We start from the raw sequence: 23,539 nt of genomic DNA, 5'->3' as shown, positions 1-23,539 counted from the left end.
CAAACTGCATAGAAAAATAAGATTTCAGAAAGACTTGCAAAAGGAATTCAAAGAGATTACCCTATGCAGTAGTCTTCTTTGTCAAGCAAGCACTTAAGTTTATTTGTAAATTATTAGATTTTTAAACGACCTAACCCTAATGATTTTGAACAGCAGTTTCGTTTTTCTGAATATTAGTGTTAAAACTGAGTAATCAAATTTTATTCTTGATGTAATGAAATAGGAATAATTATTATCTCTAAGTGGGCATTTCTGTCTTTGTACATACCTGAGGCAAGGGGTTTCTGGAAGACTTTTAACTTACTGAAGAAATCAAGCCCAAGGATGAGTAACCGAGTGCCTTTGCTGGGTGAAAGCTCAACTTCCAATGTGCAGCGCAAGGAGTCGGCCTCTCTTCCCCCACTTCCAGGTTCAGAGCAGACAAGCCTCCCCAGCCGTGAAATGCTCAGGTTCTCTTACACAGGAATCAACCACTTCCTCTGATTAGCCTAAGGCTCAAGAGCTCCATGGGAAATAACTTGCATACACCTATAATTGGAGCTTAGACATCTATAGACATGTTTGATGGGAGGTAGATTTCCCACGAAGTTAATGAAGCTTAAGCTTTAGGGTCCCTCTCTTGCACAAGTTCCTTCCACGGTGCCACACCTAACTGTGTGTTTATAAGCTAGTATTCTTGTTCTTAAAGGGCCCCCCCAATAGTTGTGTAAGCTTTGAAGGCTCACCATACCTGAACCTCCCCTGTGCCTGATGGACATTGGAAGCTGGATGATGGGAGTTCATTCCCCGGAAAAGACAGTAAGACTGCTGGGAGAATAATAGTAAAAGAAGAAAGACTCTTGCTAGACAACTTGGTGAACTGTGTGTTGGAGACCACCTGGAGTTGAGCCACCATGACCCCATCGTCTCGTCCCCTCCACCCATGTGTCTTGGGAAAGAGAGAGCTATGAGTTAAAACTGAAGGAACTATCACCAAGGACCCTTCTGAAGTTCTGATTAGCTGTGGACTTCCTTTCTCCCCTTCTGAGCATTAGAGGAACCTAGGCATCTGGCAGGTGGAGGCAGGCTGTTTAGCTGGCAGAATCAGGGGAAACCAGTGGTTCTCAAAGTGTCCTCCTCAGACCAGCACTATCAGCAACACCTGAGAACTTGTTAGGAATGCACATTGGCAGGCCGCATCCTAGACCTGTGGAATCAGAAACTCTGGGTCGAGGTGCAGCAGTCTGTGCTTTAACAAGCCACCCGTGCGATTCTGACACACGCTCGAGTTTGAATATTGTTGTCCTGCGTGGATAAGTGCCAGGAACTCCAAGCTGTTGGGACGCCTGCTCATCTTCTACTCACTTTGCTCTCTGCTCGGATTAGTAAACTACGATTGGAAGCAGAGTTAAAAGGGACTGAGGGGAATTTGCGCTTAAATCCCAGCCCTGCCTTTATTAGCTATATGATGCTGGGCAAATTACTCAACTTTTCTGGCCTGTTTCCTTACTTGTAAAATGATATCTAATAAATTTGGGGAGATTAAGCAATATATGTTTATAAACATATAGAATAGCATCTGGCACATAGCAGGAGATTGTAAAAGGATCTGTTATTCAGTACCTACTTTTTCAAAACACCATATCAGGCACAGTGAGAGTTTCAAAGATCACTGATTGATTTAAACACCCGCTTCATGCTGTAAAATATTTGAGAAGGCTTACAAGAATGCTTGCATTGTAATAAAAATAATGTATGAATTAAAATTTGGGACCAGGAGGGGAAAATCCTGTCGGAGTCCCCAGGGTTCTACCTCACTAGCTCCCTTGGTGAATGTACATGTCTCCTGGTATTGAACACCATCTGTACTCTTCCAAGTCCCAACTTTGTCACCAGCCAGACCTCACTGTCTCTATTGCTATTCCCACTCAGGCATCTAATGGACATCTTAAACTCATATGAACTCCTAATTTTCTGCCCAAACGTGCTCCACCTCCAGCTTTTCCTATCTCCAGGACAACTCCAACCACACAGTTGCGCAGGCCAAAGACCCAGGATTCCTTCTTTACTCATCTCCAGATATATCCAGAATCTAACTGCTTCTCACCTCCGTGGTACACACTAGAATGAGCCAAATCATCTTCTAACTGGATTTCTGCAAGAGCTGCCTAACAGGTTTCCCTGTTTCCAACTGTGAAAGGAAAATTTTCCACTTACACCACTTAACTAGGAGATATCAAAATGGAATGCTATGTTATACCTCACCTGGTTCAGACTAACCGAAGCTGATAAAGGACTGTGAACTTTGAGTGAGCTCTAGGCGAGACCCTTATTAGACCTAACTGAAGACTCGTTCCTGTACAGTGAACAAAGGATTCGTTTTATCCAACACTGTTCTTTCCTCTCCGGAGTGCTGGTTTTCAATCCTTGATTAGCATAACCACCATGAATTCTTCCTTCTTTCTGGAATTTAAAAAACCCTGACTTTCCCCAGCTCATGAATTACTCAGTGAACTTTTTCATGGTGTATTTCCTTACCTATCAAGGATATAAACTCAGCTTTGATTTTTTTTTCGTTTTTTTTTTTTTAGTTCTGGTGGTCTTTCCTTTACATTTTGACATAAATTTGCACGCTAATAGTCTCTTGTCAACACAGCAGCCAGAATGACCCATTTAAAACATAAGACATCCCATATCCTTCCTGCAGTGGCCCCCATCTGAGGGTAAAAGCCAAAGCTCTTATGATGGTCCACATGGCTCTGCACCAGCTGGCTCCCCATGACCTTTGACTCCCATTTCTACTGCACTCCTCCAGATTCAGTCTATTTCAGCTGAACTCACTGCCATTTTGTTCCTCAAACACACCAGAGATGCTTCTGCTCTAGGGCCTGTGTTCTGGCGCTTCCCTCTCTCTCAAGTGCTTTCTCCTCCCCCAGTTCTCTGCTTGCCTCACTTACCTACCTCCTTTCAGTCTTGGCTCAGTTATCACTTTCTAAGTGAGGCATACTCTGATCACCACTGTTAATACGCTGGTTTAATATACTCACCCTCAAGTCCCAATCCTCCATACTCTGTGTTCATTTTTCCTTTTTTTCCATAAAACTTAAGACTTTCTAGAATACTAATAATTTACTTAGTCATTAAATGTGTTGTCATTATCTGTCATTCACCCCCATCTGTTTTGTTCACTGATGTATCCCAAGCTTCTAGAATATATTAGACACTCAGTAACACTTACAGAATGAATGAAGGGATGGATGGATGGATGGATGAATGAATAGAACCAAAAGATAAAGATCAGTAAGACATAGTCCTCCTCCTTAAGGGAACTTAAAATCTAGTGGATAAGACCGACAAGTACAAACTATAATGGGAGGGAATGAACCAATGGAGAGAAAGGGGGAGGGAGTGTTAATGAGGACAACTCTGGCATCTACCAATTTCTTTATTTATCCAGCCTTTTCAACTTCTTCAACTAATTTTTCTTTGTTTTCAGTTCTAGCTCTCTTTCGTCTAGTTCAGAGTATGAATAAAGGCCACAGCAGTCAAGTGAGTAAGAAGAGGTGTAGCATATAGACAGTCTTCTTCAATATACAGAATAATTGCTCATTTTGTTGGCTATGGGCCTTTTTCTTTGGTAGGTTTTCCTTGGTGTTATTCTTAAAAAGAAAACAAATCAACTCACAGAGCCCAAGGTTCAAGCCTGTTCAACTTAGTAGGTAAATTGCTGCAGCCTAGGGTTGGGCAAATAAACCTCAGACAGGTTCATGCTGTTGGATGGGGATAGTAGCTTGTGAGGTGGTGGGCTGAGCCTGCTATCTATGTGAATTCGCTCCTATTTGAAGCTCTTTACTCATATATTCCTCAAGAAAACTAGATTCCTGGGGCTGGCTCCGTGGCCAAGTGGTTTGCATGCTCCGCTTCAGCAGCCCAGGGTTTCACAGGTTCGGGTCCTGGGTGCAGACAGGGCATCATTCATTAGGCCATGCTGAGGGGGCATCCCACATAGCGCAACCAGAGGCACTCACGACTAGAATATACAACTATGTACTGGAGGGCTTTGGGGAGAAGAAGAAGAAAAAGAAAACAGATTGGCAACAGATGTTAGCTCAGGTGCCAATCTTTAAAAAAAAAAAAAAAAGAAAGAAAACTATATTCCTTTGACGTCTCCAAATTCACATGAACTAAGGCCTCATCAATGACCATAACCACTACCACATATACATCTCTACTATTAAGCAGAAGGCATTTAGATGCTAGCACTAATTATGGTTTTGTTCAATATTTTCCTCCCGAGCTGACTGACATGTTTTATAAGCCTTTATTAATCTTTCTAGCATTCATAAGAAATATTTTCATGGCACACATCCTAGTTTGAAATAAACCAAAATTTCAGGCTGCCATTTCAAATTCTCCAGAGTAGGCTTCGGGGCCTGTCTAACTTATTCTCTCCTAAAAGACTTACTATTATGACTTTCTGAGATGTTTCATGTAGTTTGGTGTTCTTTCTGTTAAAAGGAGGGAAATAATATTCTTGAGGACAGAGGATACCTCTAGTATTTTTCTTGTTCCTCCCACCTTCCCTACCATTGTCTTCTCTAGTACTCACTAAGTACTTTGAAATTGAATGTTAGGCTGCCCTGAGTTTCTGAACTTTCCTGAACACCATTATTAAAGAAACTTACTTCAGCCATCATTCAGTGAAACCATCAACCTAAAATGTCACGGTTTGTTGGTAATTAGCAGCCTCGGAAAGCCATTTGAGAGGAAAAAAGACATTAAACAATGTCTTGAGGGACTTTTGTGTTCCCACGTCTCCCTGTTATTTAACTGTTTGTAACTATAAAAATTCCAAGAATATTCAGTAAAGGCGAGGATCAATATATTCAAGATGCTCAGATGGAGACCGGAAAGAGTGAAAAACAAAATTAAAATATTAATAATATACCACAGTAAAATAAGGATGTCTGCCGAAAAGAAGATGCAGTAGGAGAGACACAACTCTCTCCACCAGTGTGAGTTCCCTAAACGAGTAACCGAGAACTGGCCCTTTGCGGGGAGCCTGTAATGGCAGTCTGAGAGCAGGCATCACGGCTGTAACACACACGCCTGGGCAGAGTTTTCCATAAAGGGAATTCCACTTTCTCTAAACGTCATTGCTTTAATTTCTGGTATTTTAACCACAAGTAAAATTTGGTATTTTTGAATTTGGTATTTTAAAACCACGTAACATGGCTGGTAAAATGTCTTTATGACCAAGAGTTAACAAATCTTTGAATTATTCCGAAAAGAAAAATGTCAGGAAAGAAATAGTGTGTGGAAGTTCTCAAGGGGAATATTTGTGATTCAGAGTTAGTCTGCATTATGGTTAGCATCTGTATTCTATCATAAAGATTTGATGCTTTGAATACCTTTGATAGTACACAGGCCAGGGAATATTAGAGCAGAGTCCTTGATCTTCATAAGATATGTGTTCTGTCACATGACAGAAAATATTATTGCAAGTAAAAGAACTATTCTTTTGTTGGAGAAAATATTATTTTCTTTTTGACAGTGTGGTTTTACTCATTGCAAATAACCTCACACCAAAAAACCCATTGGATTTTAGAACAAGAAATGGACCTTAAATATTTAGTTGAGGCTGGCTTTGGAAGTGTCCCCTCCACTTCCGCGTATTGTTGGGCAAATTACTCCGCCTCTCTAAATCTCAGTTTCCACAATTTCGTGTTTTAAAAAAATGGCAAAAATAACTACTGAAGGCCAGTTGTAAGGACTGAATAAACTAAGTTCCACGGAACTATGTAGCACATCAGATGCTCAACAATGTCACTGTTATAATAATGATTATCATTACAGAAAAGGAAACAGAGGCCCAGAAATGAAGGACCTGTCCGAGATAATGGCAGGGCAGAGACTCAACTCTCCAGGCCAGGGTTTCATCTCTAGGTCCATTTAATTTAATATTTTGTATGTCTACAGTATTTTATTTGGCACAGTGCTCTTATAATTATTGTATCAATCTTATAATAATGTCAAGGCTAGAGAATTAAAATTCTACTGCTCCACTTAAATGATAGCACAGATCAATTCAGTAATGTCATAAGAGGTGAAGCAAATTATTCCTCAAGAGGGCTCTCACTAAAAAGTTATTAGCCATAGCTTGAACTTCCCTGAAATCACCTGCTCAGGGCTGAGCACTCCATATGAGTCAAGGTAGGCCAGGTTGTGCTGTGATAACAAACAACTTCAAAATCTCAATGACTTAAAATAACAGATTTGTTTCTCTCTTCCACCACGTGTTCATCCGGGCTCCGGCTGATGGAGTAACCCAGGTCACTGGAGCAGAGGGATAAGAATGCTTGGGAGGGTCTCATAATGACAATTAAATTATCTGATGGGAACCGATATTTCATCACTTCCGCTCACAACTCTGGTCAGAACATGTCATGTGGCCACACCTCCCTTCAAGGGTCTGGGGAAGTGCAAGACTTCCCGTGGCTGGAGGGAGAGGGCAGCACAATTTATTAACCCTAACGACTACTGCAGGCTTTAACTTACTTTCTTTTCTTCTGGAAAAATAAGAAACAGCAGCCTGAGAAAAGATGACAGAAACTGGTTTCAGTTTCTCGGAAATTATCAAGTTATAAAGAACAACTTTAAGTTTTTGTCATTTATATCTTTTTTATTGGTTGGTTTAATATATTTTTATTGTGAATATAGTCACCAATGAAATATGAATGCTTTTAAAAGCAGTTGGGGGAATTCAAATTTTAATTTTTAGAGTTCGTACATTAAAAAAGCAGTACAAGAGAATATTTGAATACGGCTGGATTTTTTATGAGATAATTATCTTAGGTTTGATAATGGTTATTATGGATTTTTTGGAGAGACTTTATCTTTTAGAAATATATACTGAAATATTTATGAATGGAATGATATGATGGGATTTGCTTCAAAATAATCTACAGGGTAAGTGGGGGCAGTGGGAAGGGTTATAGATGAAAGAAGATGAGTAATGAATTGATCATTGTTGAAGCTGGGTGATCAGTGCATGGGGGTTCATTATGCCAGTCTCTCTACTTTTAGGTATGCTTGGAATTTTCCATAATAAAAAGTTAAAAAAAAAAGAAAGAAAGAAAGAAAGAAAAGCAAGAACAGGCCTTTAACTGCTTCAGCCCCAAATCTAGCTTCTATAGCCATCGCTAACAAGAGGTCCTGGACCATCACTGGTGCCAGCAGGGGCTGGCCTGAGAGAGCAAATCATCGAGCCCCAGGAAATACTTTATCCAAGAATTTTTATACTTGCCAAACATTTGAAACAACCAAACTTAGCCCAAGGAGGCAGCAGATAACGCCCAAGCCTTGCAGCATCTGGCAGGACCTCAGGACTACCTACTGTTGCCTCCTGAAGAGGCTGAGTGTTCAGAGCTTCCTGAGGCCACAGTTGCTTGTACAGTCCAGCATGTAAGACTTAGTCCAACTCTGAGTTAAACTCCTCTTCTCAGGTTACTCTGCGACCCTGGCAAGACACTAAAGTTCCTTTTGGTCATTAACATGGTGCACAGAGACTTTTGATGTCTCTGAGGTATGCAGAAATGTGTGGGGGATAGCCTGGGCCATAAACAGACCTGGGATGTGACACAAGGGCTACTAAAGTGCTCCTTGCTGCCTCCTATGGCCCCTGGTCTTCATCACAGATCTCCTCTGAGCCAGCTCTCTCTCAATTCTAGCCACCTGTGGTTGTAAGCATCACCAGGGGGACACCTGGCACATAACTCACCCTCCCTCTGTGATCCCTGCTCCCTTGCCCACAGGGGTCGACCTCCGCACATGGGTTTACTCTTCATGATCTTCCTTTCCCTGCCCTGGTTGATTGGTTAAGGACTCCTAACCCAAGCTAGTCCAATCAAATTCTCTTGAATTTTTTTACTAAGAGATATCAACATTAAGGATGAATTCTGAGTTATGTAAATGGCAGAGCTTACACATGAGCATCTACAAACTCCTGCTGCAGAGTCCCCAGAGCTGCCTTGAGTCCCACTCTCCTGGGGACTGGTTGCTTAGCATTTCCACGGATGCCATGAAATAATCCAGTATCATCATATGTATATACATATATGACTGAGGTTCCTTTCTTTGTTGAGTGCTGCGAGGAGTGTGATAGGAAACCTCTACGATGGCCTCCAATTATCTCCACATTCTGTTATTCACACCTTCCTGTAACCCACACACCACACCTTGGGTGTGGGTTGAATCTAGAAACACTTCTAATGAATGGAATAGGGCAAAAGCGATGTGATTTTTGCTTCAAGATTAGGTTACCAAAATCTCTCTCTGTGCCCTCTGGGGGAAGAAAGCTGCCATGTTGTGAGCATCCCTCTGGACAGGCCCACTAGTCAAGGCTCTAGCCCACAGCCAGCAAGGACCTGAGGGCTGCCAACAGCCACAGGAATGAGCTTGGAAGCTAACTGGTGCCTTGAGATGACTATGACTACGGGTCAGGCTGACGCTCCAGTTACAGACTTGTGAGAAACCCTGAGCCAGAAGTACACCACTAAGCCAAACCCAGATTCATGATAGTAAATGTTTGTCATTTTAAGATGCTAAGTTTGGGGATAATTTGTTACACAGCGGTAGGTAACGAATACAAGGGATTGTGAATAATTCAAAATAAAAAGAAAATCTTAAAAACTGATGAAAATGAATGGAGAACGAGACTGATCCAAAGTTATAGTGCTGATTTTAATACTCGTCTGTCAGTATTTAATTTAAAAAGTAGACAGAAATCATAAAAAGAGAGAAGCCTTACATAACACTTTTTACCAACTTGCCCTAATTGATGTTTATGGAACATTCTACCTAAGAAGAGCAGAACACAAGCTTTTCAAGTGTGTATGAGTTCATCAAAATATACCATCTGCTGGGCCATGAAACAATCCTCAATAAATTTACCAGGACTAAAATCATACAGAGTACGTTCTTTAACCACAGTGGAATTAAAATAGAAATCAATATGAGAAAGATGTCAGGAAAATGAAAATTCCCCCCATATTTGGAAATTAAACACTTTAAATAACACGTGTCAAAGGAGAAATCACAAGAGAAATTAGAATATATTTCTAACTGAAGGATAATGAAAACCTGACATACCAAAATTTGTGGGATAAAGCTTAGCATTGCTTAGAGGGGAAGAGGATAACTTGAAATGCTTGCACTAGAAAAGAAGAAAAGTTTAAAATCAGTGATGTAAGCTTCTACCTTAAGAAGCTAGAAAAACAGAAAATTAAGTTCATATAAATAGAAAGAAGGAAATAATAAAGATAGGACTAAAAATTAATAAAAGAAAAAACAAACAATAGAGAAAAATCAATTAATCCAAAAACTGGTTGTTTGAAAGAGCATTCTTCTGGCTTCCTGCTTCACTCTTTCATTTTGGATCTCACCTTGACTATTAGACGTGATGTTCAGCTCTGTCCTCATGACTAAGACTTTAGCTTCTATATCCTGTTTTCACTCTAGCTGGTTTACACTGGAAGGAACTTATTAAGAGCTGTTAGAAAGATCACAAGGTCCTTGGAAAGGCTGAAGGGGTATATTGGGCTGAGCTTTTAGGGCCATCATCCACAAGCCCTTCACAGAACCAACCTGCTAAGGAAGATGTGACCCCAGAACCACTTTGCCTCTGCCTCCAGCACACCAGCAACACGGGTGCCCTAGACCCTGCCTGGTCCTCTTGCAGTTGGCTTCCAAACGATGTCTCACACCGATTTCATCTGATTGGTGGAACCCAAGTCAAAAATCTGTACCTCAGTGGAAGGGAGGCTGGGGATGGTAGGATCTGGCTTCTACAGTTGAAGGTAAGTTCACAATCTAGGAAATCATCAAAATATGGAGAGGGTGTTTAAAAGAATTCGGATGGGAACTAATGACAGATGAGTATCTTCGCTCTCCATTGTCAACACATTAGCCTTCCCCTCTAAGATGTTCTCTTGTACAACTAACTCCACCATCTTGCCATCGTTCCCGTCAAGCAGAGAACTCTCTTCTGGCATGCTTCTTTCCTGCTGTTTCCTCCCACATGTGCCATACTTGCCTAGGGTATTGTTCATGCATTAATTCAATTTATATAAATTGACCTCCTACTACATGCCAGGCACCGTGACAGGCACTGGAGACACGGCTGAGCAAATCAGCACAGTCTATTACCTTGCAGACTCCACCAGTATTCATTAGGACGCTTCTATTGAAGGTAAAAAAGAAAAAGAGTTATCACATAGACCCCCGAGGACAGGGCTAAGGCTGGGTTTCAGAAAGGGACAGGAGTTGGAAGAGGAATACCTCTGAGGATAATTTCCCTCTATGTACCTATCATCTGCTTCATTCCTATCCCTCAAGATGTGTGTTCTCTATTATTCCATTCCTGTGACATAAAACATGTGGGCTCTAGTGTCTATTCAAAACACAGAACAGACAGAGCCAGAGTTTCAGACAGATTGTCAGTTCACAGGAAGAAGCAGGGCCCTTCTGATGTGTTTGGGGCGGCGGGGCCGGCATTGGGGCTGGAGGTGGAGTATTTCAGGGCATTCAGGCTCCTGGGGGCTTTTCCGCTCCTGGAAAGAGGGGTGTTATAGGATTGCTGTGAGCTGGGCTGGCATTCCCAAATATTATACCAGCTTGCTCACGTTGCACAAGTAGGAATCTGATAGTGTTTGCACTTATTGCTGGAGGCTATAAAATAACTGACATTTACCCTGATTTGGGCTGATCATAGGTTAATAGAAAGATCTAGAATCAAATATGAACTCTAAAAAGTAGCAAAGTTAATTTAGCTGCACCTCAAATCTTTGCTCAAATTGTCCTCTCCTGTGCTGATACACCACCATACCCGTCAAAGCTGTTGTCATGGTCCCCTGGCACCTGACTCCTGGGACCCGGACCATGCAGCCACCAGGGGCCCAAGAGCCTGAAAGAATGCTAGAGGAAAATGTTTCTCATTATTTATTTATCTATTTATTTTCTCATTATTTAAAAAATAACATCTTGGGCTTGAAAGTCGATCACTTTTTAAAGTTACAATGAAAACATTCTTTGTATTTTTTCTCCATTAGTCCGTTGCTATTATAGAAGGACAGAGGGCTCAGGCAAAGGAGGCGAAGGAGAAGCAGGTGTTTGAGAACCGCCCGCGCAGCTCACCAGGCTGCGCACGCGCCGGGGTGATGGTCCCTGGGTCGCCGCGCTCGCTCGACGGCAGAGAGGGATCCTCGCCCGGCCCAGCTCTGACCGCGAGCTCTGAGGTCAGGCTCGCCCTTTCCGTGCCCTCGGGTTCCCTGATGTGTCCAAGGGAATTTCCTCTCCCGCTTCTTAGACTCAGGTTTGCAGTTTCCGGACGCAGTCTTGCAGACCCGCCCTCCGCTCTCCAGAAAACTGCCAGGCATCATCCTGGGCTAACCGAGCTGTGCTTTTTAAATGCTAGTATTCAAAAATTCATTTTTCCGCAATTAAGCCTAACATATTGCGTAGACTGTTAGAAACAAGTAAATGTGATGCAGTATCCTCCAGTACCCATTTCGTACATTTCAGATAAATCAGAACAATAAAGGGGAACAAGTGGGAAGGTGCTTTTCCTGTGCATTTGGAGCGCGGCTCTCAGGACGCCGAGCAAAGGTGTTCCTTTCTTCCTCCAGCCTGCCAGGAATACAGAGCACGTGTGGCCCCACAGGGCGAGTTCTGTCTATGCTGCTGGACACTGAGAATCATTTTAAAGCTTTCAAAAGCCACTTGATTACTTTTCTGTCTACAGAAGTTTTAATGGAGAATTGTGGGAGGAATACAAATATTTAGAATCTGTTTTTTTCCCCTGTGTTGAATCGAGATGTTTTATGTGGATTATGTCATGAAAGTAAGGATTTAATTAAAATACTTAATAAATTTATTATAAAACTGTTTAAAATTAGATTTATTCTCCTTGTCCATTAAAGAGGTAAACAGAACATCTAAGAATAACAGAAGTTTAAAAATATTATATTGTTTAATTGAAGAGTCCCTTGCCACAGAGAACCATTGCAGCCTCTGGCTCTGCATCATGATTATGGCTTAGGCTCAGGGCTCAGACTGCCTGAGTTTTTTTGTTTTTTAATTCTTAATTTTGGAGTAATTGTATTCACATGTAGTTGTAAGAAATAAAAACAGGAGAAATCCTGTGTACCTTTCACCCAGTTTCCCTCAATGGTAACATCTTGCAGAAATAGGGTATACTGTCAAAATTAGGAAGTTAACAGTAGGATAATCCACAGAGCCTTTTTGGATTTCACCAGTTTTAATGCATTCATTCGTGTGTGTGTGTGTGTATGTGTGTTTCATCCAATTTGTCACATGTAGATTTGTGTAACCACCATGACAATCAAGATACAGAACTGTTCCATCGCCACATGCTCTGTCATGCTACTCTTTTTTTTTTTTTTTTTTTTAAGATTTTATTTTTTCCTTTTTCTCCCCAAAGCCCCCCGGTACATAGTTGTGTATTCTTCGTTGTGGGTTCTTCTAGTTGTGGCATGTGGGACACTGCCTCAGCTTGGTCTGATGAGCAGTGCCATGTCCGCGCCCAGGATTCGAACTAACGAAACACTGGGCCGCCTGCAGCGGAGCATGCAAACTTAACCGCTCGGCCACGGGGCCAGCCCCTGTCATGCTACTCTTTTATAGCTAGAGTCATCTCCCACCCTAAGCTCTGGCAACCACAAGCTGTTCTCCATCTCTATAATTTTCTTATTTCAAGAACGGTATATAAATGGAATCAGACAGTATACCACCTTTTTGAGATTGGCTCCCCACCCCGCTCAGCACAATTCCCTTGAGGTCTGCCTGAATTTTAATTCTGGCTTCACGCCTTACTGGCTGTGTGATCTTGGGCAAGTTATTTAATTTCTCGGTCTCAGTTTCCGCTCAAACCAGGGTCTGCCTGATTCCAAAGCCTCCTTGTCTCCACTCTACCATCTTGTCTCTCACTTGTGGTTCATTGAGAGGAGCCCATCCATCGGCTGTGTTGTCCATTTCCCTATGGAACCCTGGAACATAGCTGAGACCATGAGCTTCTAAACCTTCTCTTAACATTTCCAAATCAAAACAGTGTAAGGAAAAACCCTCTTTGGAAACACCAATTGGATAGCTTTAGGTATTTATAACTTATCATAATCTTATTCTTTTGCCTAGTAATTTTATATATTGCTTAAAGGAAGATTGTTTTGAATGGAAGCCCATTTCTGCTGCTACCAGTTTTAATCTTCAGTCAGTTTCTCTTTCATCAGTGAACATGTGCATCCAGGTGGTATTTACCTGTCTTTTGAGTCATTTGATTTAGCCTTAGATTGTGACAGGCTCTGGGTATACTGCCAAGGGAACAGCTCCCCTACTGTGCCAGTTGGCTGATTATCTGTGGTTATCATGTGTATAAAGCATTTTTATAGGTTCACAGAGCTCTCTGCTCAAATGTCAGCTCCACAGGGAGGCCTCCCTGACCGCCTCTAAAATAGCATCTGCCTCCTGTCTCTCTTCATTCCTTTACCCTGCTATATTTATCTGCAGGGCACTGGCCACCACTTGACACATTATATAGTTATTTGTTTACTGTCTGTCTCTCTCCTTCAGAACACAGTCTTCAGGAGAGAAGGAACTTGTCTGTTCCCTGCTGTATCTCTGTTGCCTAAAGTGCTCTCTGACACATGACATTTTTAGACTGAATGAATGTCATGAAGGAGTGAATGAATGAATTCTCTCGCTGTTCATAGAGGGAGGAAGAGAGCAATCTACCTGGAGAACCGGAAGGAGAGATGGTAACTTGAGCAGGAAGGTCTCAGGGCATGTTAGTCATCTGCACTTGAGCCACAGAGCAGAGGTGAAAGGGCTCCCAGACAAAGGCAGGGGTGACAATTAACAGTGGTAATGACAACAGCAGCTCTGTGGTGGGCATGGATCACAGTCCACAAATTTGTGCGCACAAGAAAAATAACTTTATTTTTCTATAACTCAGCCTGATTCATATTCTGAGGCTTGATTTCGATGTGATAGAGGCTCTTAGCAGCAGTCGAGTTAACGTCCTGCCCCACTTTTGCCCAGCGAGGGGCGATGGGGGTCGTGTATGTATTCCCTGTGGTGGGGTGGAACACTGACTTCACCCACAGGTGGCTGAGACGCTGCCCCTGCCTGTCTGCACCGACTGGAGAGACTGAGGCCCATCAGCGTTCTGAGCCTGCCCCACCAGGATTTCTCCTGTATCAGCTCTTTCTGACTCACCCACTGGGTTCTGTTACAAGAAGATGATTTCCCTACGTCTGGGTTCTGCTTTTTAGCCATGCCTGTAATTTCTGTTCTCAGTTCCATGGTAAGTTTCAGTTCTTTATTCTCATCCCTGATACAAGACCTTTCCTCTGATCTCAGATCTAAAGGTTTAGTGATGAAGTGAGGTCGTTTTGCCTGGAGACTCCTACACTGCCCTTTTCCCTCATGAATGTTATAGCACATTTCCCAATTATGATGTCTCCTTTAATGAGTAACATTCTTCCTAAATCAAGTACTTAGTAGCATTTAAGTTATGGGTATTTATTAGAGCCAGATAGATTAATAAGGCGTTAATATTTTGGCTTCTTTTATTATAAATGAATTATCTTTCTGAATAAATTGTCTTTTGAAAGAAAAGAATCCCAACTTAAATGCAACCATAGTACCAAAATTTCATGAGGGAAATTTTAGCACTATTATTTAGATAGATTTTACTTTAAGCAAACTGGGAGTATTAATATAAAATGTTAGGAATTAAAAGAACTTAAGCCAGTAACCAGAAGTGTATGTCAGAATCGCCTGTAGATCCTTCTTAAAATACATAAAGCCTGGGTCCTGCCCTCAAACACCCTGATTTGTGAGGTCTGAATGTGTGTGTATCCTTGACCGCACGCCAGAAGTCCAACCCAGCCCACTCATTCATTTTACTCATGAAGAAACTGAAGCTCAGAAAAACGAAGTGATCTGTCCAACCTCACACCCATGAAAGAAGCGGTTTCATCGAGTATATCTCCGCAGCCTGTGGTTCCAGAGCCATGGGAAAGCTTTTCTGGGTGATGATATTTAAAACTCATTACAAAACTCAACTTTCGTCATCGCCTTGTAATTCTGTAAGTAAAAATGATGAAGAAATTCTCAGTTCCTATTGGAATTGACCCTCAGGGATTCGGGTTAGCAGTTGTCAAAGGTCGTAGTTACATTTCACCAGAGTCAGTTGCAGTCCTGTCTGAGGAGAGGCAGAGTTTACAACAGGGGCGGGGGATCTACAGTGGAAACAACCATGGGTAGAAGTGGGTGGAGAGAGTTGGGAACCAGCACTTCTGTCATAGGTGGTTGAACTTAACCTGACTCAGAGAGGCACTTGACACATCCTGACAGTACACTGGCTGAGTTCCTTCAGGACGTGGATGAAGGAGGCCTGACCACATAGGACTCTTCTCCATCATTGACGTCACTCTCCATATAGTTTAAAACAAAAAATTTCCCATGACCCTGCTGCCCTTTTCCAAGCAGTTACCTTCTTATATCCCTTTTACCATCAATTTTCTCAAAAGAATAATTCAAATTTGCCGTTTTAACCTCCTCAACATCTATGAGTTGTCCAGTTGAGTCTTATCTCACTATCTCTTTCTGCAAAATAACACTGTTCATTCTTCATCCAATTAATATTTAAGAAGTGCTGAACTTGTGCCAGGTGCTGACCTAGGCTCAGGGTGAGTCTAAAAACAGTCCTTATCTCATAGAGCTTACTTTCTGATGGAGAGCACAAATAATCACAGAGCTACAAATTCTGATGGTACAATACAGGAAAAGTAGAGAGCATTAGGAGACACTATAATTTGGATTGGGGTGGGAGGTGGTGATCAAGGAAGGCCTCTTTGAGCAAATGGAAGTTAATCTGACACCTCCAGGAGTAGTAGGAATTGGCCCGCGAAAAGTGGGGAAAGGGTGCTCCAGGCAGCAGAACAAGAGTAAGGGACCCAAGGTAGGAAAGAGCACGGGCAGGCAATTTCATACAACTAAAAGGAGGTGGGCCAGCGCAGCCAGAGCTGATGAGCAAGTGGGTAAGCAGTGACAAGTACGTCTAGGGAGACAGGGAGGGGCGAGGTCACGGAGAGCCTCATGGGCTAGGCTGGTATCTTTGTTCTTAATTCCAAATGCAAAGGGAAGTCATTGAAGGGATTTAAGGAGGAAAGACATATGATCAAATTTATATTTTAAGAGTCTTGTTGTATGTTGGCTGGAAACTGGATTAGAATCAAAACAGGAAGATCATTGGAAGGCCTATGTGGTGCTCTAGGTAAGAGATGATGGTGACTTGGCATAGGATGGTGGCCTTGGGGATGGAGGGAAGTAGAAAGACTCAGAATGTCTTTCGCAGGTTGGCAGAACCTGATACATTGGATGTCTGGGGGTTGTCATGTGTGACCTCTAGGTTTCTGGCTTAAGCAGTTGCATGGAGTGGTGGTGCCATTTACTGAGGTTTACAAAGCTGGAAGAATAAAAGGTTTGGGGAAAGGACACGAGTTTCTTGTTTTAGATGTCTGTGAAACTTCAAAGGGGAGATGTTAAGAAGGCAGTTGGATCTGTGGGAGTCCAAGTTCAGAAGAGAGGTCTGGGCTGAACATAAATTTGGGGGTCCTTGGCATATGGTTAGTTTTGAAAGCCAATGTGAAAGATCATCTAGGCTGAGAGAGAGAGAGTAACAAGACAGACCTCTAAGAAACTTTACAATATAGAGATTAGACAAAGAAGAAAGATCCAGAAATGAAGACAAATAGACCAAAACAGGGCAGAGGAAAATGAGGAGGTGTGATGTCATGGTAGCCAAGGAAAGAGACTATTTCAGAAGGAGGGTGTGGTCGACTCTGTGTAGTGCCACTGAGAGCTCAGGTACCCTGAGGACTGCAAAAGGTCTGTTGGATGGGGATATCATTGGTGATCTTCACCAAGAAGAGTTTTGATGAAATCATGAGGTAGAAGTCAGATTAGCGTGACTTGAAGAGTAATGAGAAGTTTAGTAGGTTACAATGAGCACTAAAGAAAGAAAAGAAACAGAAAAGGATGGAAAAGACCAGAAAATCAGAGTACATCACTTATATTAAGGATAAGAAATGTTTTCTGAAACCTTTGTTTCAGGTTATGTGAGGGTGTCAAGCTATGGATCTTAGTCAAAGGAATCTGAGAAACAAAGGGAGATTGGTTTGGAGAGAGTTTTTGTTGTTACAACTGTGGGTGGAGTTCCTACTGCCATCTGTTGAGTAGAGGCCATGGATGCTGCTAAACATCCTGCAATACAGAGGAAAGCCCCCCTGCAACAAAGAAGAATCTACCCCAAAACGTCAGTAGTGCTGAAGTTGAGAAACCTTAATAGATTTCAACTACAGCTGCATATTAGGATCACCTGGGGAGCTCTTAAAGCATGCACATGTTGAGCCCACCTGGGCATTAGTATAATTAAAATCTCTCCAGGTGATTTTCATGTGCAGTCAGGGCTGAGAACCCTGCTTTGGGAGGATGTTTCACTGTCCTTTTACGCACATGTACTAAAAAATGAAGAGGTGGATTGCAGAAGATTTAAGATTCATGATGCTCCCCACACACGCCCCACTACACACACACACACACACACACACACACACACATTAGTGGGTGAAAGCCCAAGTGCATGTTATCAACAAATCTTAACAATGAGGCCTTGCAAAGTGGTTTGGATTAAACCATCACCTTCTTTCGGGCCCAATGTCTCTCTCAAATCTCTTACTTTTCACTTGGAGAGTAACTGGCTATTTCTCAGTTCTTGCTCCTTTCTCTGGCTGGGAGCTGAAGAAGACCACCAGGCCACCAGACAAGACAGGATGTGGCTTCTCAGTAACCTACTTTAGTTCCCTTTCTTAAGAGAATCTTAATGTTTTGTCTTTGTGTTTGGTGCCCCTCAGTTTCACTATGATGTGACTGTAGGTAGATTTAGTTTTGCTTCTTCTGCTCATAACCCAATGTGCGTTTCCAATCTGAGCATCCACCCTCCTTTGATTCTGGTAAATTCTCTACCATCATCTCTTTAATATGTTGCATCTCCCTGATTCTACTTTCTCGTTTGGAACTCCTATTAGATTCATATTGGATTTTGTCGTTCTCTTCTTCACAATACATTGATTTCACATTCATAATTTCTGTTCTCTCTCTGTACTCCGGTGTGATTTTCTCAGACCTGTCTTCCAAACCACCAGTTCTGTCACTAGTCATCTAGTCTAACTTGTCCACCGAGTTTTTTTTTTTTTATTTTAATGACTATATATTTCATTTCCAAAAATTTCCATTTCCTTCCTTATTTTCCCCAATGTTCTCTTCCTGCCTTATGAATTCTACTCATTCCTTTATCTTTGTGAGCATTTTGAAGCCCTCAGACTGTTTTATTACCATTAGTTCTTGGAGCGTAAATTTTCCCATGGTTGTGCCTGCCAAGTCTCTTCTGTACAATCTCACGCAGATGTGTGCCATAACCTAACTCTTCTGCAGTAGCAGAATTCCAATATTGGGGATATTCACTGTCTTCCTCCACCAAATGCTCAGTTTAGAAAGTATTGCTCCCACTGACGTCCAGACCTCCCATTTTGTATGAGATCGTTCATATTGTTTTAAAGCCCTGATCTGAGGAGAGCAGTGGGGACTGGTTTTTCTATAGATAAGTTTGGAAGGGGGAAAAAGGGAGGTGACAGCACCTTTCCAAGTAAGTTGGTCAACACGTTTAACAGAAGATAATTTGATAAAAATCTTCTTGCTAAGGTGTTATAGTTATGTCACTATCAAAGCTAGCTTTTAAGGGTTAGAAAAAACTCTAACAATCTTTATCAAAGGACTTCACACTAAGCAATGTGTTTTCTCAACTGAATATTTTCAAGTTGTCCAGCTGTTCACCCTTTGATGCCATTTCTAGACTGCTAAACATCCTTGCTTCCCTCCTTTGCATGTGCTTGGGAATGCCACTGCAATCTAGCAGAGTTCAAGGATGGAACACAATATGTCACGCCAGCTGAAAGCACACAGAGCTCTTGCCCTTGTCCTGGACCCTATCTTCTACTCTTGTCGCCCAAGACCATCAAACCTTTTTAAATAACACATTACACCACTGAGTTATATGTTCAGTTATCTAAAATCTCGAGTGTCTCACACACAAACCTGCTGTCTGGACTCTGTAGGCAGCTGAGTGTGTGACCTCTGCTGAACAGTCATTGCTACCTCAAAGGATGTCTATAGAGACAGTCTGATGCCCTGCTGCACTCCAAATATCCTGCAATGGCCCTTTCCTGGGTCTCGAGTCTAGGAGGCAATCACAGAAGGAAATGGAATGAGCTTAGTTCCCTCCCCAGAAGGACTATACTCTGTCTGAGGAAAGAGTACTTGCATATACGAAACAATGGAAATACACAGCCAAATGCCAAATCACGTGGACCAGACAAATAGTGCAGAAGGGAAGGGAAAGATTAAGAGTTAGTAAAGCTTCATGGGCAGACTCGGATCTAACGTGGCCTTGAGGGAAAAGTTGGGCCCATGGGTGCAGCATTCCAGGTATACATGGGGATAAATGTGTGCTGGAACGTGCTGACAGCTCATGCTGCCGTTTTGGTATGAGTGAGCAGATAGGCTTTGGTAAGGGATGGTAGTAACAGGCAGGATGTTGGGTGGGTAAAGAAGCTGGAGGGGAGAATACTGATAACTGACTGATGCTTAGGAGGGTAGGTGGTGGCAGGCAGATGACAAGCAGGAAAAGGTAATAATATAAATAGCCACTGCTCACTGAGCGCTCTTTATGTGTAGGGCTTTGTGCTAGCCGTGTTACATGAGTTTCTCATTTAATCCTCACATATCCTATGAGGTAGAGGGTGCTAGTGTCCCCATTTTTCAGATGAGGACTCTGAGGCTAAGGGAAATTAATCACGTTGCCCTAGATTATACAGGTAGCAAGTGATAAAGTATAGATTTGAACCCTGGAAGTTTGGCCCCAGAGTTTGTGATCCTAAACACCAGAAAATACTGTGCTTCAGAGGGTTGTCGTGACTTGCCTTAATACTACTAAAAATTGGAGCATGAATCATCTTGGTCATTGCTTTCCATTAGTTATCATCTTGTGACATAAGACATTGCTCACTCAACAAATACTTATGATGTTGTCAATCCCTAGCCTTATGCTGTATGCTGAGGACATTGAGATGAGTCAGATTTATCAGTGCCCTCAAGGAGGTGACAGTCTCTATAAGGCAGTCACAAGAAGAATCATGTAAACACATAATTATAATGCAACACGGCAAATGATGATTCAGTGGATGTTTCTACAGAGTCTAGGGAATCTTGGAAGATGGAGAGGGAGTTTGGGAAGGCTTCAAGAAGAAGATGATATTTAAAGTAAGTTTTAAGGGATGAATAATTAATCAGATGGATGTGGGGGTGTGAGAAGTTTTAAAGCAAAGGAAATAGTATTTAAGGGCATGGAGGTACAGGATTGCATGGCAAGTCAGAGAATGAGCACCGCTAGAAGAGATAGGAGTATAAAGTCCAAAGGCAATCCTCAAATGTGTTCTGCAGACCACTGTTGCTGGGTGATGTGAGTTCTGTGGTAAAATATGTGTGGAAACCATTGTATTTTATGATGTTCTCTTGTGGACATTCATAATGCATGTAAGTATATTAAAGACTTTAAAAAGTACTACAGTAAGCCAACCCGTTAAACTCTTTTTAAACGAGCTCCCCATTTTAATTGTCCATAGAATCCTTTTGTTTTAATCTCAAAATAACACTTTTACTTTTCACTTCAAGAATCTCCATTTTTCATAGTTTTTGTTTTTCTGTTGAGAGTCCCCATTTGTTCACTCAACTAAGATCATATTTTCCTGTAATTCTTTGAACAGAAGTTTAACAGCTGATTTAAAGTCTCTTGCTAACTCTAAAATGTGGTCAATCTTAGATTTGGTTTCAATTGACTGCCTTTTTTTTTAATGACTGTGGATCACATTATCCTGTTTCTTTGTATGCCTAGCAATTTTTGATTGTTTACTGGACATTGTGATAGTACATTTTAGAGACTCTGTTTTCTGTTGTCTTTCTCTGAAGAGTGTCAGTTTTTGTTTTAGCAGGCTTGTTAATTGATGGATGACCACTGTGAACTTATATAGGCTTAGTTTCATACTCAGTTAGTGTTGATATATGGAAAGTTCGACATGTTTCCCGAGCCGTTCTAACTTGATGGGACTCAGCCTTCAGACCGTCTTTATCCCATGTGAATCTTGTTGGGACTTGACTTTAGACTTTGTTAGGGTGAGTTTAGAGTAGGTGTTACTCTAGGGCTTGGTCATCACTTCAAAGGCACAGGCTTTCCAGTGTCTCAACTGGATGCCAGGGATGTTAACAAAGTGTAAACAAGATCTCTTCACTCTGGCAGAGCTGGACTCCAATGTCCTCAAGTACTGTTCAGCCTCTAGTATCTCTGTCCCGCCCTCAAAATCATAGCAGTTGCTGTCTGGTAAGCCTAAAGAAGTCCTGCCCTGCACCTGGACAGCCCATCCCTCATCAACAGATTCATGGGGGTTCCCCATATGGACTTCTAGGGCCCCCTCTCCCTCTCCTCATATCTCCCTCCTCTGCTATGTCCCGCCCTATAGATTCCACCTGCCTCTGCTGCCCTAAACCACTATTTCTACCCTTTCAGCTCAGAGAGACCACAGTGTTCTGCTTGGACTCCAGAACTCTGCTGTGGTCAGTTGGAAAACTTTCCTGGGGCAGAGATTTGGGCAATCACGAGGCTCATTTGGTAAGTTTCCTTTCTCTCAGGGGTTACAGTCTTGTGTTGCCTGTTGTCCACTACCTAAAAACGGTTGCCTGTTGATTTTATCCAGTTTTATAGCTGTTTATAGAGGGATGGTTACTCTGGTACCATTTACCCTATCGTGGTCAGAAATGGTAGTCCAATATAATATTATTAAACAGCACGTGAAACTAGCAACGTGCAATATACACTTTGAGAAATACTGAGATAAGTTTATATTTAGTTTTAGCCCTATTTTTAGTAACAAGGATTCATATATTCCAGCAGCTTGCTTTACAATTCCATTTGGATCTCTAACAGGCCTCTTAAACTTAATATGTCTAAACCAAGTCTTAATTTCCAGACTTTTTCCCAAACCTGCTTTTTCCCCAGTATTTCCCATTTCAGCAAATGGCAACTTCACCCATTTAGTTTCTCAGACCAAACTGGTGCTGTCCTTGACTCTACGTTCAATATATAAGCAAATCGTGTTGCTCTGGCTTCAAAATCCATGCCGAATCTGATCACTTCTCACCACCTCTACATCCCACCTGAGGTCAGTGACCATCCTCTCCCACCTGCACTATCGCACAGGCTCACAAACTGGTGTCTCTGCTTCATTCTTGGCCCTTTCAGTGTATTTTTCACATAGCAACCAAAGTGACCCTCTTAAAATGTAAGTCAGCTCATGTCCCTGCTCAAACCCTTCTACTGGCTTCTCATCACACTTAGAATAATGCCAAGTCCTTCCCATGGCCTAAAAAGCCTTAATTGCTTTGAGCCCTGGATATCTCTCCTTCCTCTCTTCCTTCTTCTCCCCAGATCATGGCCTTTCGGCCATGCTAGCCCTCTTGATGATGTCCCTTGAATATGCCAGGTTTGCTCCCATCAAAGGGCCCGTGTGTCTGCTGGCTCCTCTTCTTGGAATGCCCTTTCTCCCGACATCCACATGGCTCATTCTTTCACCCTCTATGTTACATCCTCAGAGAAGCCTTCCCTGATCACCCTAGAAAGATCTTACACCTCGTCACTCTCTAATGCCCTACATTGCTTCATTTTCTTCATAGCATTTATCACTGCCTGACATATGTTATATCTCTTCATTTGTGTTTCTTTCCCACTGAAAGTAAGCTCCACGAGAACAGGGACCTTTGTCTGTTTTGTTCACTGCTGTATTCCAGGCACCTAGCCAGTGCCTGACACTTAGTAAGCTCTCAATAAATGAATTCAAATAAATAATATGAATTATAATAAATGTATTTACATTTAATGTTTGTGAGGTAGTTCAGAGTGATAAGGAAATATCGAAAAAAGGTACCCCAGATTGCAAATATATTGGAAAAATATGAATATTTTGTTGGCTCTTATGAACAAAGGCCATGATGCAAAAGTACTTGTAGGGTACTGCACCTCACAGCCGGCAAATGGTCCTGTTTATCTCCATCCAGGTGAAGTTTCCTGGGCTCAACAGCTTCTTCCAACAGGTCAATTTTAATAAAAGTCCAAATAGAAAAACATATAAAAATAAGAAAAAAAATGCAGTACCCTCAGACAATGTTATTACACCATCTGTGTCTTCCAGAAGAACCTAGTTTTTCCTCCTTCTTAAACTGAAACAAGGGCATTCAGAGCCAAAACTAGCCTGCGTTACAGGAAAGGTTTGTTAGGCATATGTTTGCTCTGGAGTATGAAAAAACGTGTTTGGAG

This window comes from Equus caballus, chromosome 15 (assembly GCF_041296265.1).
Source record: "Equus caballus isolate H_3958 breed thoroughbred chromosome 15, TB-T2T, whole genome shotgun sequence".
NCBI classification, from domain to species: domain Eukaryota; kingdom Metazoa; phylum Chordata; class Mammalia; order Perissodactyla; family Equidae; genus Equus; species Equus caballus.
Note: the sequence above shows the minus strand (reverse complement) of the source record.